The following is a 14156-nucleotide window of genomic DNA, read 5'->3' as shown; positions in this document are numbered from 1 at the left end:
GAACTAATTAATATAGTTATAAATATCCTCCATAAAGAGCTTTGTAATCTTTAGCAGAAGACGGTTATCTTTAGCCCATAGAAGTTAGATCTAGAGTTTAAAGACGTTTAACTCTTATAGGGCTATAAGGCAATTAGCTAATATGCCCCTCTACTCCACCAACTAATAGAAGGATTATTAGCATAATTAAGAACTAATAAATTGCGAAATTTATACCTAGGGCGGGTTATTCTTCTTACGTCTATCCTTTTATTAGGCCGCGCTTAAAGCTCTACTAACTATTTTACTCGGCTTCTTAGTCTTTATCTTTAAGGCATAGGTGTAAAGTATTAGGTTTTATTACTGCTTTATAGACTAGGGCTTATTAATAGATATACAGCACTTAACTATTAAAAGATGGAATTAGCCGAACGCTCTAAGGAAGGTTATAATACTAGCGGCGAATATACTGGCACTAATATTATTAAAGACTTACCTCTAATCAATATCCGCTCTTAATAATATCTATATTATATACGATAATTTTAACTACCTTAAGCGAACGCGATATTAGTTAATTAGAGATACTAGTATTTTCTATTCCTATACTACTAAAAAGCTTATCTACGGATTTTGTATTCCCCCTAGTGGCCTTCTTTAAAGTATACTATATAACCAAGTGCAGCTTTGGATTAAAGATATTGCTAAGGCGCTAGGTAATATATATAATAGCGTTTAAAATTGGATATCTATTTTTATAATTACAAATACTCTCTAAAGTACGTATCCGGCCGCTATAAATGGTATTTTTAAATCTAATACCAAACTTAAATATCCGCGTATGCCTAAGATTAATATTCTACTATTTATAAAGACAACCTATATAAACCTAGGCCCTATTATAGAAAGCGAGGCTTCTATAAATGGCAACTACCGTATACTTAAGACAATCTTCCTAGAGCAACTATAGCTTAATTGTAATAACGATTTCTAAAACCGATTATATCTAGTATATAGTAATTAGAAAACCGTAAAGCTTATCTACGCTTATAAGCGGGAGCGGGCGGAGGCTGCGCTTTTATATAATAGCTACTATTAGGTACTACCTGTTCTAGGTCTTTGGCACCTTTAGTTAAACTTCCTATATATAATTATAAGGACTTTCTTTAGTAGTAAGCAATATATGCAGTAGTACTCTACGCTCTATACTTATATAAATTACCTTAGGCGACGAAATATTCCTATAGAGCGCCCTCCCTTTTACTATCTTAAGGAGCTAGTACTGTATAGTTTTAATGCCCGTATTATTGCGCTCTTCTTAATATAAAGGCTCTGTTAAAATAATAGAATCTATTAGTAGCTAGTAAACGAGAATTCTAAGACAAGGTCTGGAAGAAAGTTAAGGAAAGGACACGTCTATATATATAGCGCTAAGGCTTGGCCGAGCCCCTAACTAGGGTCTATATTAGTGCCGTAATACTTAATATATATCTGCGATAGGCTTAATATCTATAAAGAAGGTGCGGTTAAAAGATATATTAGATCCTTAACGCCTAAGTAGTTTCTATAGCATATTAAGGATATCTGCGTAGTAGGTTTTAGCTTTAAAGTCGGCCGCAAGGCTAATAAATTAGTTCCGCCGTAGACCTCCGCCTACAAAAGTTCTTAAATTATAGATTAATTGCTTATAGAACCTAGCTCCGCTACTATAAGCTAGCCTACTTAGATTATTAATATGGAGTTCTTTAATTATATTCGGTATCTATAGGTGGTTAAAATATATAAAGTGTTAAAATACACTATTAAGTATGCAGATATCGGCCTTCTAAAGCGTACAATTACCTACCTTTACCTTTACTTTACTAGATTAAAAAGTAATAACTATATATCTAAAATAATGTACTTTTAGAGGTTAATTATAACGGAGGCGTATAATCTAGTACTTTAGTAGGCTATACTTATAAATAGGCTAATTAATAATTACGGAGAGCTAAATAGCTTTTTTAAAGCTAATTAACTTAATAAACTACTAAATCTTTAGCTAAAGGAGTTACTCTAATTATATAGAAACTTAACCTTTAGAGTAGACTCTCTATTTAGGTAAAGTGTTTTTACTATAAGCTATACCGGACCTTTTCGTACTAAATTTAAGAATGCGTTTAGTAAGCGGACGATATTTAATTATATAATTAAATCTCCTGCGGTTAATATTTAATCCCTTACAGATATAATTGCTAAGGATTTAATTATACGTTAGTGTGTGCGGGACGTTGGGTTTAAAGCACCTACTATTTTTTAACTTGGATTAAAGCGGCTCTTATAGGGCGGCATTACTAATTTTAATATATGTATGTTTTACATTAGCGGTTTACTATATAACCCTTATAAGGACGGATTTAATAAGGTTATAGATAATATACTAAAGGACTTTTAAATACTTAGGCTTATAATACGTTTCTGTCTTAATATATTAATTGAGTTCTTTTTATTAATATTAACTCTAGCCAGCGTATAATCTTCTTAGTGCGTAATATATAACGTAGCAGTAAGCTATTTTATAGTGCGGATATATAAATATCTTTATCTTAGCTTATACAGATATTATAATATTAATTAAGTATATCTATTAAATATAAGGTAGAGACTTAATTCCTATATATATAGTAGTAAAAAGGTAAGAGCTACTATTTTATTATTATAAACTAGTAATAATAGCCAACCCGTAGCAATAGCTAACTTATATTTACCTATATTTAATATCTAGTAGCCTAGTATTACGTATAAGTATAATAACACTACGCCTTAGGAATATAAGCTATCCTTTATCTTATTTAGAGAATATTTAAACTTATTAAACCGGCGATTTATAGCTTAAACATCTTTCGCTATATTAGTTACCCGTTTATAAACTATATTAATATACGCAGAAACAGTAATTGCTAAATATACCCTAATAAACCTAGTATTAGCGGAAGCGGCAGCAGCACCTAGCGTGCTAGTAATTAGCAAAAGAGTTAGAGGAGCAGCGGTAGAGTAGGTGCCTCTACAGCTACGCGTACTACTATAAGTGGGAGTCTTAATAGGGGGGAAGGCCTTAGTGGGGGGGGGGAGAGGCATAGTGGCGTGGGCGGGGATAGTGTAAGAACAAAGCTATGTGTTACGGACGCTTTAAGTACGATGTTATAACTACTTGGAGAAGAGACGGAAGAAGCTAGTTAGTTAATTTAGGTATGGTCTAGGATGGAGCCGATAGAACTATATGACGAGGAATAGTAACCAAGGTTATATAATGTGCTATATATTAAACAAGAGGAACGAGAGAAACTTACGTACCTTACGTATAAGACGTACATTACGTATAAGAAGGATTTCATAGGAGTACGGTTGTGTATTTAAGGACCCTTAGTCCCTACCTAGATAGTTTCTTCCTTATAGTGATTCTTAGAATATAATTAGAGTTAATCTATTAGGCAACCACTCTACTAGTTGTTATTACGTTGTCGACTTTTGTACTTGCATTTCCTATATACCTAGCCCAATAATAAGCCCACCGTAGTTCTTGCTATAAGGTTCCGTTATATAATTACTACCTAGTTATAGTATTAATATAAGAAGTTAAATAATATACTACTAAAAGCAGCCACTATAACGCCATTGATGGTAGCAACTACTTTAAGGACAGGAGGTAATACTAGTATAGTAGATACTAACTTATAGCAACCTATAACGGTTAGATAGCTATAGGAAATAGTTAACTAGCTAATAGCTAATAATATAGTATTGGAAGAAAGACTTAACGGGATAGGAGCAGTAAAGATTAAGCTATTATTAATTAAGAGATTTATAGAAGAGAGGTTAAAGCTTAAAGGATTCCTTATATAGATATACTTTAAGGTCTTATAAGAAGGAGTAAAGTTATCTATACCTATAGATTGGATAGCCTACGCAGGACTATTCTTATTAGGAAAAGCACTTAAGTAGTTTAAACTTTACCTTATAGAGATATAGGCAAACGGAATAACAACCACTAACTAAGACGTGTAATTTATATTCTTAAGTTAGGAAGGATTCGCAGAACGATTTACGTAGATATTTAGAGACCTAAAAGGAACAACTATAGCGGAAAGAAAACTTTAAAACCTTATGCAACGAACTTTAGCAATTAAGTATATAATATAGTTCTAGACACTAGTAATATAAGTAGAGTAGAATAATAGGGCGCTTATAGTATAGTATAAATAGGGACTTAAGGCTAAAGTTTAGGACGTAATTATCCTAATAGAAGATGCGGATACCCTAAGGGAACTAATAGATTAGGTAATTAAGATTAATAATTAGATCTACTAAAGGGAATAGGCTAAGAGAGGCTAGGATAGAGTTCTATAGTTATATAAGGCGTAAAGTACGTAACGACAAAAGCTAAGTTAGAAACTATGGTATAGCGCAGAGCTAATGGACCTAAGTGGCACTAAAGAAGCCTATAAGAGATGAAGTAAACTATAGAAACCTAGAGGATAAGGATTAGGTAATTAAAGGTCTAAGGAGTAGAGGCCGAATTAGGGATCTTATTAGTAGAAGACATTTAGGCGGACTCTATAGTAAGAGAAATAGTTTAAAGAAGGAGCTTATATAAATTGCGGAAAACAGGGTTATTACGTTAGAGACTATAAAAGTGGGTAAAGTTACTATATAGTAAAGAGCATAAGACTAGTAGACAATATATACGTATAAAGGGACAATAATATACTGCGAGGAATAAAAGAATATTTAATTAAAAGTTTTGCGTTTTGTTATAATAATACATGCCGAATTTATAAGGATGCTAAGTACGGCGTAAGCTATTAGCTATAAGAGCTAGCACTTATAAAATGCAAAGGAACTAACGAACTAGTTTATAGATTAGATATTAAGGACAATAAATTTAACCTAGGCGAAATATTCCGTAATAATAAGGTAATAAGGGCCGCTTACTAGGAGTAAGCAGACCTTAGAGATGTTATACTAGAGGTAGAGGATAATTTTATTACAGAATAAGGAATATTAGTAAGGATTAAAACCCCACTAGACACGATGTCTATCGCTTTACAAGATATAAGAGAAGTAGAATAGCGAACTATTTTAGCACTCGATAAAGGCAAAAGGCTAAAGGCTTAAGATTCTTATAGCGAGATAAGAGATAACTAAGATTCTTAAAACGAGATAAGGTAAGCTTAAGGACCTACAATAGATAATAACCGATGGAGTAGAGTAGTAGCTTAGTTTAAAGATATACGAATAAGCTTAGGATAGAAGTTCCTATAGGTATAAGACTTTTAAGACGAGATAAGTGAGATTTAAGACTCTTAAGACAAGATAAGAACACTAAGTAAGCCTAGTTAGACTAAGGCTGGAGCTAAGCTTAAGTTAAAAGCGAGCTTAGGATTAAAGAACCTAAGGGGTTAAAAATTCGGAGTATAAATTAGAACACCCATAGATAAGAGGTAAGGGGCTTCTTTATAGATTAGAGAATCTATAGCATAAATAGTAATTAGACTAGGAGACAAATATATAGACCTAAAGAATTTACTAGTTAAACGAAGTGTTCAGACTAAAGATTAAAAAATTAATACTAGGATTAAAAAGTAAGACGACTTTAAGGATTAGAGCGCAAGGCGTAAACTAAAAGAAACTATAGAAGAGTTTAGGCAAAGAATTATTATATAGTAAGAATAGAAACTAGATAAGAGATCTAGCATATTGGGACGTATAAAGGATAGAGTACTAGTATAAAGAATTACTAATAGACCAAAAGTAGGCACACTAAGAGCTAAGTGGCTTACTAAATTAGAAGATAAAGAGGATCTAGGGATTCTAACTAGGTTTAAGGAACAATATATAAAGGGCTGTTACGATATAGTAATAAGAAGATACTTCCTTATAGATAGACTATATACACTCTAGTAGCTGTACTAAAAGTGGTATAGGCAAAGGCACAATAATAAGTGGGAAGATTTCTATATATAGTTGGATAAAAAAGTTATTTAGGACTACCCGATTATAGAGAAGGCTATAACACATATTAAAGGAGCCTTAATTATAACGTTAAAGGATCTAGAGGAACGTTTAGAGGACTAGAGAAATAAGAGGCGCATCTTAGTACCTACGAATAAAGTTATAACGTTTAGATTAGTACAATAAAGGTTTAAACTTAAAAATAAAAATAAGCTAAGAGTTAACCTAAAGCACCTAGTATACTATACGTTATTATGGATTACGTATATAGACAATATATATAAAATACATAAGAATCCAAAGGAAAAGAATTGGAAATACCCTATAAGGATATATTAGATAACAGATAAGTAATAGTATAAAAATACTAAATATATATATAGATGGCATCCAGTAGAGGTTTAAGAGGAAGGAAGTTTAGTACTTTAACTAGGAAGATTTCTTACGGAAGAATGCTTAGATAGACAATAGTGGTGGGAATACCTAGAAAATATGTATCTATAGTATATTAAAGATAAAAAGCGAACTAGGTATTGGCTAAAGAGTAAGCTAAGTGCACTAGGATTAAGTAGCTAATAGTTAGGAAAAGTAGAGGCCTACAGAACTAGAGGAAGCCAGTAGTAGAGCCTTAGACCCTTAAAGGAATTTAAGGATAACACCTAAATTTATAAGTTAATTAGTAAGATTAGCAGTTTAAAGCGCTAATAGATAGTAGAGTAACGCGAAACTATATCTTATTAGTAGTAGTTAAGAGAATGGGACTACCTTATAGACAAAAGGAGTAACCTTACCTATTAGTTACAATTTTAGGAGATCTAATAACCTATAGAGGAGGGATTATTAATCTTAAAATAGGACCTATTTAGATAACTATTAAAGGGAGATAAATTAAGATGTCTTTTAATATCCTACTATTAGGACGGGACAAGGCAGTATTAAGTATGCCTTAGTTATAGGAATACAATCTAAGGATTGATTGGATTATAGGTTAGGTTAATATTAAAAATACTTAATGCCGTAAGATGTAATAATAAGCTAAGATGGTATAGTACTAAGTAGGAGCAACCTATAAAGAAATAGAAAAAGGACTAAGTTATATACTAAAGAAATACCACAAGTACGGTAAGAAACTATAGTTATTAGAAAGTAAGAAGCTGTTAAAATATATAGCATAGGACTATAAGATAGAGTTAGAACTAGAAATAAGTCTAAAGTTCTTTTCAATCTATAAGCTTACCGAAGAAGAAGGTAGAGCGTTAAAAGAGTTTATCTAGAAAAATCTATAGAAGGGATATATTAGACCATCGCAGTTATTAGCGGGTTATCTAGTACTATTCGTACTAAAGAAAAATAGTAAACTAAGGCTGTGTATTAACTATAGATAGTTAAATAGCATCACTAGGAAGGATAGGTATTTTTTACCCTTAATTAGCGAAATCTAAGATAGGATAGGCAATGCGTAAATCTTTACAAAGATAGATCTGAGATAGGCGTACTATTAGATTAGAATTAAGGAAGGCGACAAATAGAAGGCAGCCTTTAGGTTAAAAAAAGGACTATATAAGCCATTGGTTATATAATTTAGGCTTATAAACGCATTAGTAATATTCTAAAAGCGTATTAACAATATATTAGGATAATACTTAGATGAATTTGTTATAGTATATCTCAATAATATTATTATCTACTTAATAACTAAGAAAGAATACGAGGAACACGTTAAATAGGTCTTAAAGAGACTATAAGAAGAACAGATGCTAGTAGCAATTGAGAAATATAAGTTCTTTACTAGGAAGACTAATTTTGTTAAATTTATTATTAAATTAGGCTAACTTAGTATAGATCTAAAGAAGATTAAGGCTATAGTGAATTAGTAGGAACTAGAGAACGTTANACAGTTAAGATTATTCTTAGGGTTTTGTAATTACTATAGAAGGTTTATAGCGCAGTGGTTAAAGAATATTAAGCCACTTACGAGGTTAATAAAGAAAGAAGAACTATAGGTATAGGGAGAGGAGTAAAAAGAACTCTTTAAGAAAGTTAAAGAGTTATTTACCTAGGAGCTAGTTCTTAAGATCTATTAACTAGAACTAGAGACGGTTGTAAAGACGAATGTATTAGACTATATACTAGGGGCATACTTTATATAAAGGCATTAAGACGGATAGCACCTAGTGGCATACTATAGTTAAAAGATAATACTACTAGAGTTAAACTATAACATTTATAATAAGGAGTTATTAGGTATAGTTATAGCATTAAAGAAATAGAGAGCATTCTTATAAGGTATAGAAAAACTATTTATAGTTAAAACGGATTATAAGAACCTAACAGGATTCCTAATAATAAAGGAACTTAACTAAAGATAGGTTAGATAGGCAGAGATGCTTACGGAATACTATTTTAAGATTNAGNATANTAAAGGTANAGATAATANNNNGGCAGATACTCTAAGCCGTAAAGCTAAACTATAAAATAAGGAGAAGCCATTAGGGGCTCTATTGTGAAAGGATATAGACGGATTGATTAGGTATAATTATCTAAGAATTATAGTAACTTAAGAAGACGATAAACTAGAGAAAGTCTATAAGATACCGGAAAGCTTTTAGGTATAAAGAATTCTAAAAGTATAGCTAGAAGATCTATAGACGGATATATACGAAAATTAAGAAGTGAAGTATATCCTAAGAAGTATAGTAGAGTAGTTTATAGAAGACTTCTATAAGGGATTAACTTAAGGATATAATAGAGCTATGGGCTTAGTATTAAGACTCTAGGAGGAGTACATTATTAACGGAATCTAAAGGATAGCCAGAAAAGTTATAAAAGAATATTTAGATTACTAAAGGAATAAACTAATAAGGCATAAGCTATATAGAGGGCTATAACCTATTAAAATACTAGAAAGACTATAAGAGGTTATATTATGGGACTTTATTATTAAGTTGCTAAAATTAAAAGATCCTATTACTGGATAAGATTATAACGTAATCTTAGTGATAATAGATAAGCTTATAAAGTAGGGATACTTTATAACATATACAGAAGAAATCTTAGCGGAAGATATCGTTAGAATCTATGTTAAAGAAGTGTTTATAAGATATAGAGTATTAAGTAAGATTATATTAGATAGAGACCTAAGATTTATAATAGTATTTTAGGAAGTGTTCTTAGCAGAGTAAGGAGTTTAAGTAGTAACTTCTACTGTATACTATCCGCAGACAGACGGTTAAACGGAAAGATTAAATTAGACGCTAGAGCAGTATCTAAGGCATTATGTTAATTATATATAAAATAATTAGGTATTACTGTTACTAATTATATAGTTTGCATATAATATAATACCTTAAGAAGGAATAGGCATATTACTATTTAAGGCAAATTACGGATATAAGTTAAGAATATTATTGTTACTATAGCAAGTAAAGAAAACGAGTAGTATAGCTAAAGAAAGAATAAAGATATTAATAAATCTTTATATAGACCTTATAGAATTAGTAAAGAAAGTATAAGAAAGAATAAAAAGGTACTATAATGCTAAGAGATCTAAGGGACTAGATCTTAAGGAGGGAGATAAAGTGTAGTTACTATATAAAAATTTTAAGAGTTAACGACTAAGTAAGAAGTTGGACTACGTTAAACTAAGACCTTTTAAAATTACGTAGAGGATTTCACTAGTTATATTTAAGTTAAACCTATTAGCTAAAATAAAGATCTACCCTATATAGTATATTGTAATGCTAGAGCTAGTATATAGGAATGTTAAGCCACTGGTTTATAAAGTAGACATATATAGAGGATAAGAAGAAGATAAATAGTAAGTATTAAAGATCGTTAATTATAAGGATATTAACGACAAAATATAGTATAAGGTTAAGTAAATAGGCTATACTAAAACTACCTAGGAGCTATTAGAGAATTTAAAGAATGCTATAGGAAAGGTATAGGAGTATTAAAAGAGATTAGGTTAGGCAGTATTAATAAAAAAGGATCGCTAAAGAATAAGTTACCTAAGGGGGACCTAAGAAGAGCAGTTNCNAANCTACTTAGATCTATTTCCTTCTCTATTAGAGGAAAGTTTATTCTTTTATCGCCTAGTTTCTATAAACCTTATTCTATAAGTTTCTACTCCTTAAAACAAACCTTTTTATAAACCTTTTTAAGACAAAGCAGACGAGTAGATGCCGTAATTTAAGTATTTAAGGCCTTCTGTTCCGCGTTATAGGAACGTTCTAACTTAGTAAGGGCTTATAACAGTTTACTATCTAGCCGTATAGTAGCAGATTAAATATAAAACCCTAAGACAAATTAATTAGGGAACTAGACGACTATTAAGAGTAATAGGTTACGTATATTTAGTATTAGAAGTAAAGCGAACGTTATAGGACAAACGAATATTCACTTTAGTATACTTTAAGTAAGAGGACGGTTATTGTAAAGATAGGTTTACTAACGCAATATAAACTAACCCTTCTTTTAAACAACGAGAATACGGAGATAGCATAATCTCACTAAGAGATAGTATTACAGTAATAGTGCGAGCACGACGTTAGGCGTGTAAAAAAGAAATTGCTTTAGGTATAATAAGTAATAATATTAACCAAATTAATTAGACGGATATTATACTTTTAGTAAACGACTTAGAGATATTTTAAATCTTTAAGGACGAAGATAAAGAGGAGGGAGATGGTGTTATAGACGCTTTAAGTACAATATTATAACTACTTAGAGAAGAGACGGAAGAAGCTAGTTAGTTAATTTAGGCATAGTCTAAGATAGAGCCAATAGAACTATATGACGAGGAATGGTAACTAAGGTTATATAATATGCTATATATTAAATAAGAGGAATAAGAGGAACTTACGTACCTTATATATAAGACGTATATTACGTATAAGAAGGATTTTATAGGAGTACGGTTGTGTATTTAAGGACCCTTAGTCCCTACCTAGATAGTTCCTTCCTTGTAGTAATTTTTAGAATATAATTGGAGTTAATCTATTAGGCAACCACTCCACTAGTTGTTATTACGTTGTCGACTTTTGTACTTGTATTTCCTACACACCTAGCCTAATAACGAGCCTACCGTAGTTCTTGCTATAAGGTTCCGTTACACTATGCGGATATTAGCAATATCCGTATTATTAATACGCGGATATTATACCTTCTTAGTAGGCGTTTTAGCTAGACTATTAGCAGAAGCTAACTTCGCACGTTTTTTACCCTAAGGTGTAACCAGCTCTAGATTTAGTAAACTTTTTTATACGCGTGTTAGCTAATAGAATAATAGTATACTATTAGCATATACCTTTCCGTACAACCTACCACCTATATAATATCTTAAGTATATACCCCTAAAATAAGGCCTAGAGTCCTTCTTATAAACGCGATATTTATGGCTATACTTCTTACATAGAGTATATAGCGGGTTACGCAGCTTATTAAAGCGACCCTTAATATTCTAGACGTATGTTAATATCTACTAGCGACTTTCCTTTATATTCTCCTAAACACTAGCTTTTAGAGTATACCATTTATTTACTAACGGCACTTAGATAGGAAGGCGCTTGTTTATATTTGTAGTACTATAGAGATTATAAGGGCTATAAAGATTGCGAGGGCTATGGAGATTATAAGGGCTGCGGAGATTATAAGAGTCGGCGTTATTAAGATCTTCATCTTTGCCGCTATTTAAAGATTTGCTATCTAAAGAAACCTTATAAATATTTAGGTTACTATAAGAGGTAAATTAGTAGATAAGATATTAAAATAGTATAACTAATATATATAATTTAATGGCTATCTTAGCCTTTAAATTTATATCAGCAGCCTTTTTAGCCTACTTTTTAAAAAAAGAAGATAACCGAGCCTTATTAAGCCTCCTTTTAAAAGTATTAGGTAGTAGTAGCAAAGAGGCAGATAGCGAAGAAGTGGACGGCAAAGTAGTCTATAGTAAAGATGTAGGTAAAGGAAAGGCAGGCAGCAAAAAGGTACGCGGATTTTTAGCGGATTTCGCTCTATCTATATTTTTATTATCTACTAAATCCTATAAAGAGCGCTTCGGTATATATTTTCTATAATTATATTAGCTATAGGTATAATTTAGTATTAGAAAGCTTACTCTTTAGGAATAAAGCCTAAAGGCTTAGTAGGAGCAGCTATAGCGTGCTTAACAACATCCTCGTTTATTTCGCGTATATTAAGCTCCTTAACTACCTAGCTACTATTATTCGCATTAATATTATTTACAGGTGTAAATAAAGGTATTATAGATAGAAGAATACTAAGGGATAGTAGATAAAACAACAATAATAAAGTTTACGGTGCGGTACTATAAGGTAGAAGGTTAGTAAAGGAAAAAGAGGTATAGAGGTTAATTAAAGGTGAATATTTACGCTACCTATTTTATTAAATTAGCTTACTAACAAATAATTGCTACTATAGTGACTTACCTTAGTAATTATCAATAGTGCGGATATATAAATATCTTCAGATAGAAACGAGCCGCTATAGCAGCAGAACACGCCCACTAATTACCTAATAGAGAAATAACCACCTCCAATCAAATCTACGGCATTTTATGCCCTAGAACCAATGTATGCAGCACAGCTGGAAAGCCTGCGCGATATAGGAGGGTCGTAGTAGACTCGAAGGGTGGGCGCCGCATAGAAAATCGTGACACCACAACAAACCCAACAGGGGGCGACTTAACCATAATAACTAAAGGACAACGACTAGAATTGGCAGAAACTTGTGGACCTCCTAAAGAACATTAAGGACGATCTAGGGAAGGGAGAGGACGAACGCCCACGCGTAGGGGTAGCGCGTGTGGCACAATAAGCAGGCCTTATTGTATGAGAGCTCTAGACAAAGCATAACAGGAACCAGAATGCGGTAGAGGATAGGCTCGGGCGCATCGAGGATGCTATAAAATTATAGAGAACACTAATAGCATAAGCAGCAAAGCTAATATGGGCTAATATCGCCGCAAGCGCCTAACCGGCGACTCCCTAGCGTATACCCAGTATAGCACCGGTTAGAGCCACAGTTAGGGTCTAAATACTAAAGGTATTAGGGGCGGACCCAGAACAGATTCTTATATTAATTAAAATATATATACCAAAGGCAGTGGCAGTAAGGGTCCTACGCAGCAGCAACGTAGAGGTTACGCTCCCTAACCAGCAGGCAAAGGACTAGACTATCACCTAGGGAGACACCCCCGAGTGTAAGATCCTCCGCTAGGACTACCCAGTTAAAGTAATAGGAGTACCACTTAGTATATAAGTAGAAAGCGGACGAGGCGCTATAAATGCATAGCTTATCTAGAGGATTATAGAGGCCACTAAAAAACTAGCCCCTGGAATTACTATAACTAGAGTTATATGGCTCTATAAAGAACGCATAACGTACACAGGAGAATCACCAGGGTTCCAAAAGGTTAAAACGCGCGGCACCCTAATAATCAACCTACTAACCCAAGAGATGTAGGCAATAGTAGCCCGCAAAGAAGTAGTTATAGATAGCCTTTAGTATAAAGCCTAGCTATACTACTACAGAGTCCAAGTCTAATAATGCTTTAGATGCTAATAATAGGGACACACCTAGAACGCATGCGGGAAGTAAGTAAGGTGCGGAGAGTACGCCGATAACCATAATACTAGGGACTGCCCTAAGGATAAGGGAGTTAGATGCGTAAATTGCGGAAAAGAATATAGAGTAAGGCAGAAGGCGGAATGTAGAACCTACTAGGTATACCTAGAAGCCACTAGGACAAGATAAGCCTAACTATACTAGATTATAGCCACGCTCTAGGGAAACGTATATAAGGAGAAGGAGATAAGCAGGGCAAATAATAGTGGCTGGATAATCGAACAGCGGAAGAGAACTAGGATACCTACCCTAATAGGAGCAGCCTCTGCCTAACCAGTAGTAAAACGAGCCGTAGGACGCCCGCGAGGCAGCACTAACGCCGCCAGAGACCTATCCTAATAAAGAATCCCAATTATAGCGGCCCTGAGTAAAACGCCCCAGACACGAATGGAAGACGCCTATAAGTCACCAGACGAACTATAAAAGGATTAATAACAATATAATATAACTATAGACACTCAAACTACAGAGCAACACGCCCTTTATTCGACAGCCTAGACTTAGAAAAATACTAAATAATAGCCCTATAGGAGCTA

The sequence above is a fragment of the Cenococcum geophilum genome, assembly GCF_001692895.1.
Source record: "Cenococcum geophilum 1.58 unplaced genomic scaffold K441scaffold_118, whole genome shotgun sequence".
NCBI lineage: Eukaryota > Fungi > Ascomycota > Dothideomycetes > Gloniales > Gloniaceae > Cenococcum > Cenococcum geophilum.
The sequence above is the reverse complement of the archived record's forward strand: the minus strand, read 5'-3'. Positions refer to the sequence as shown.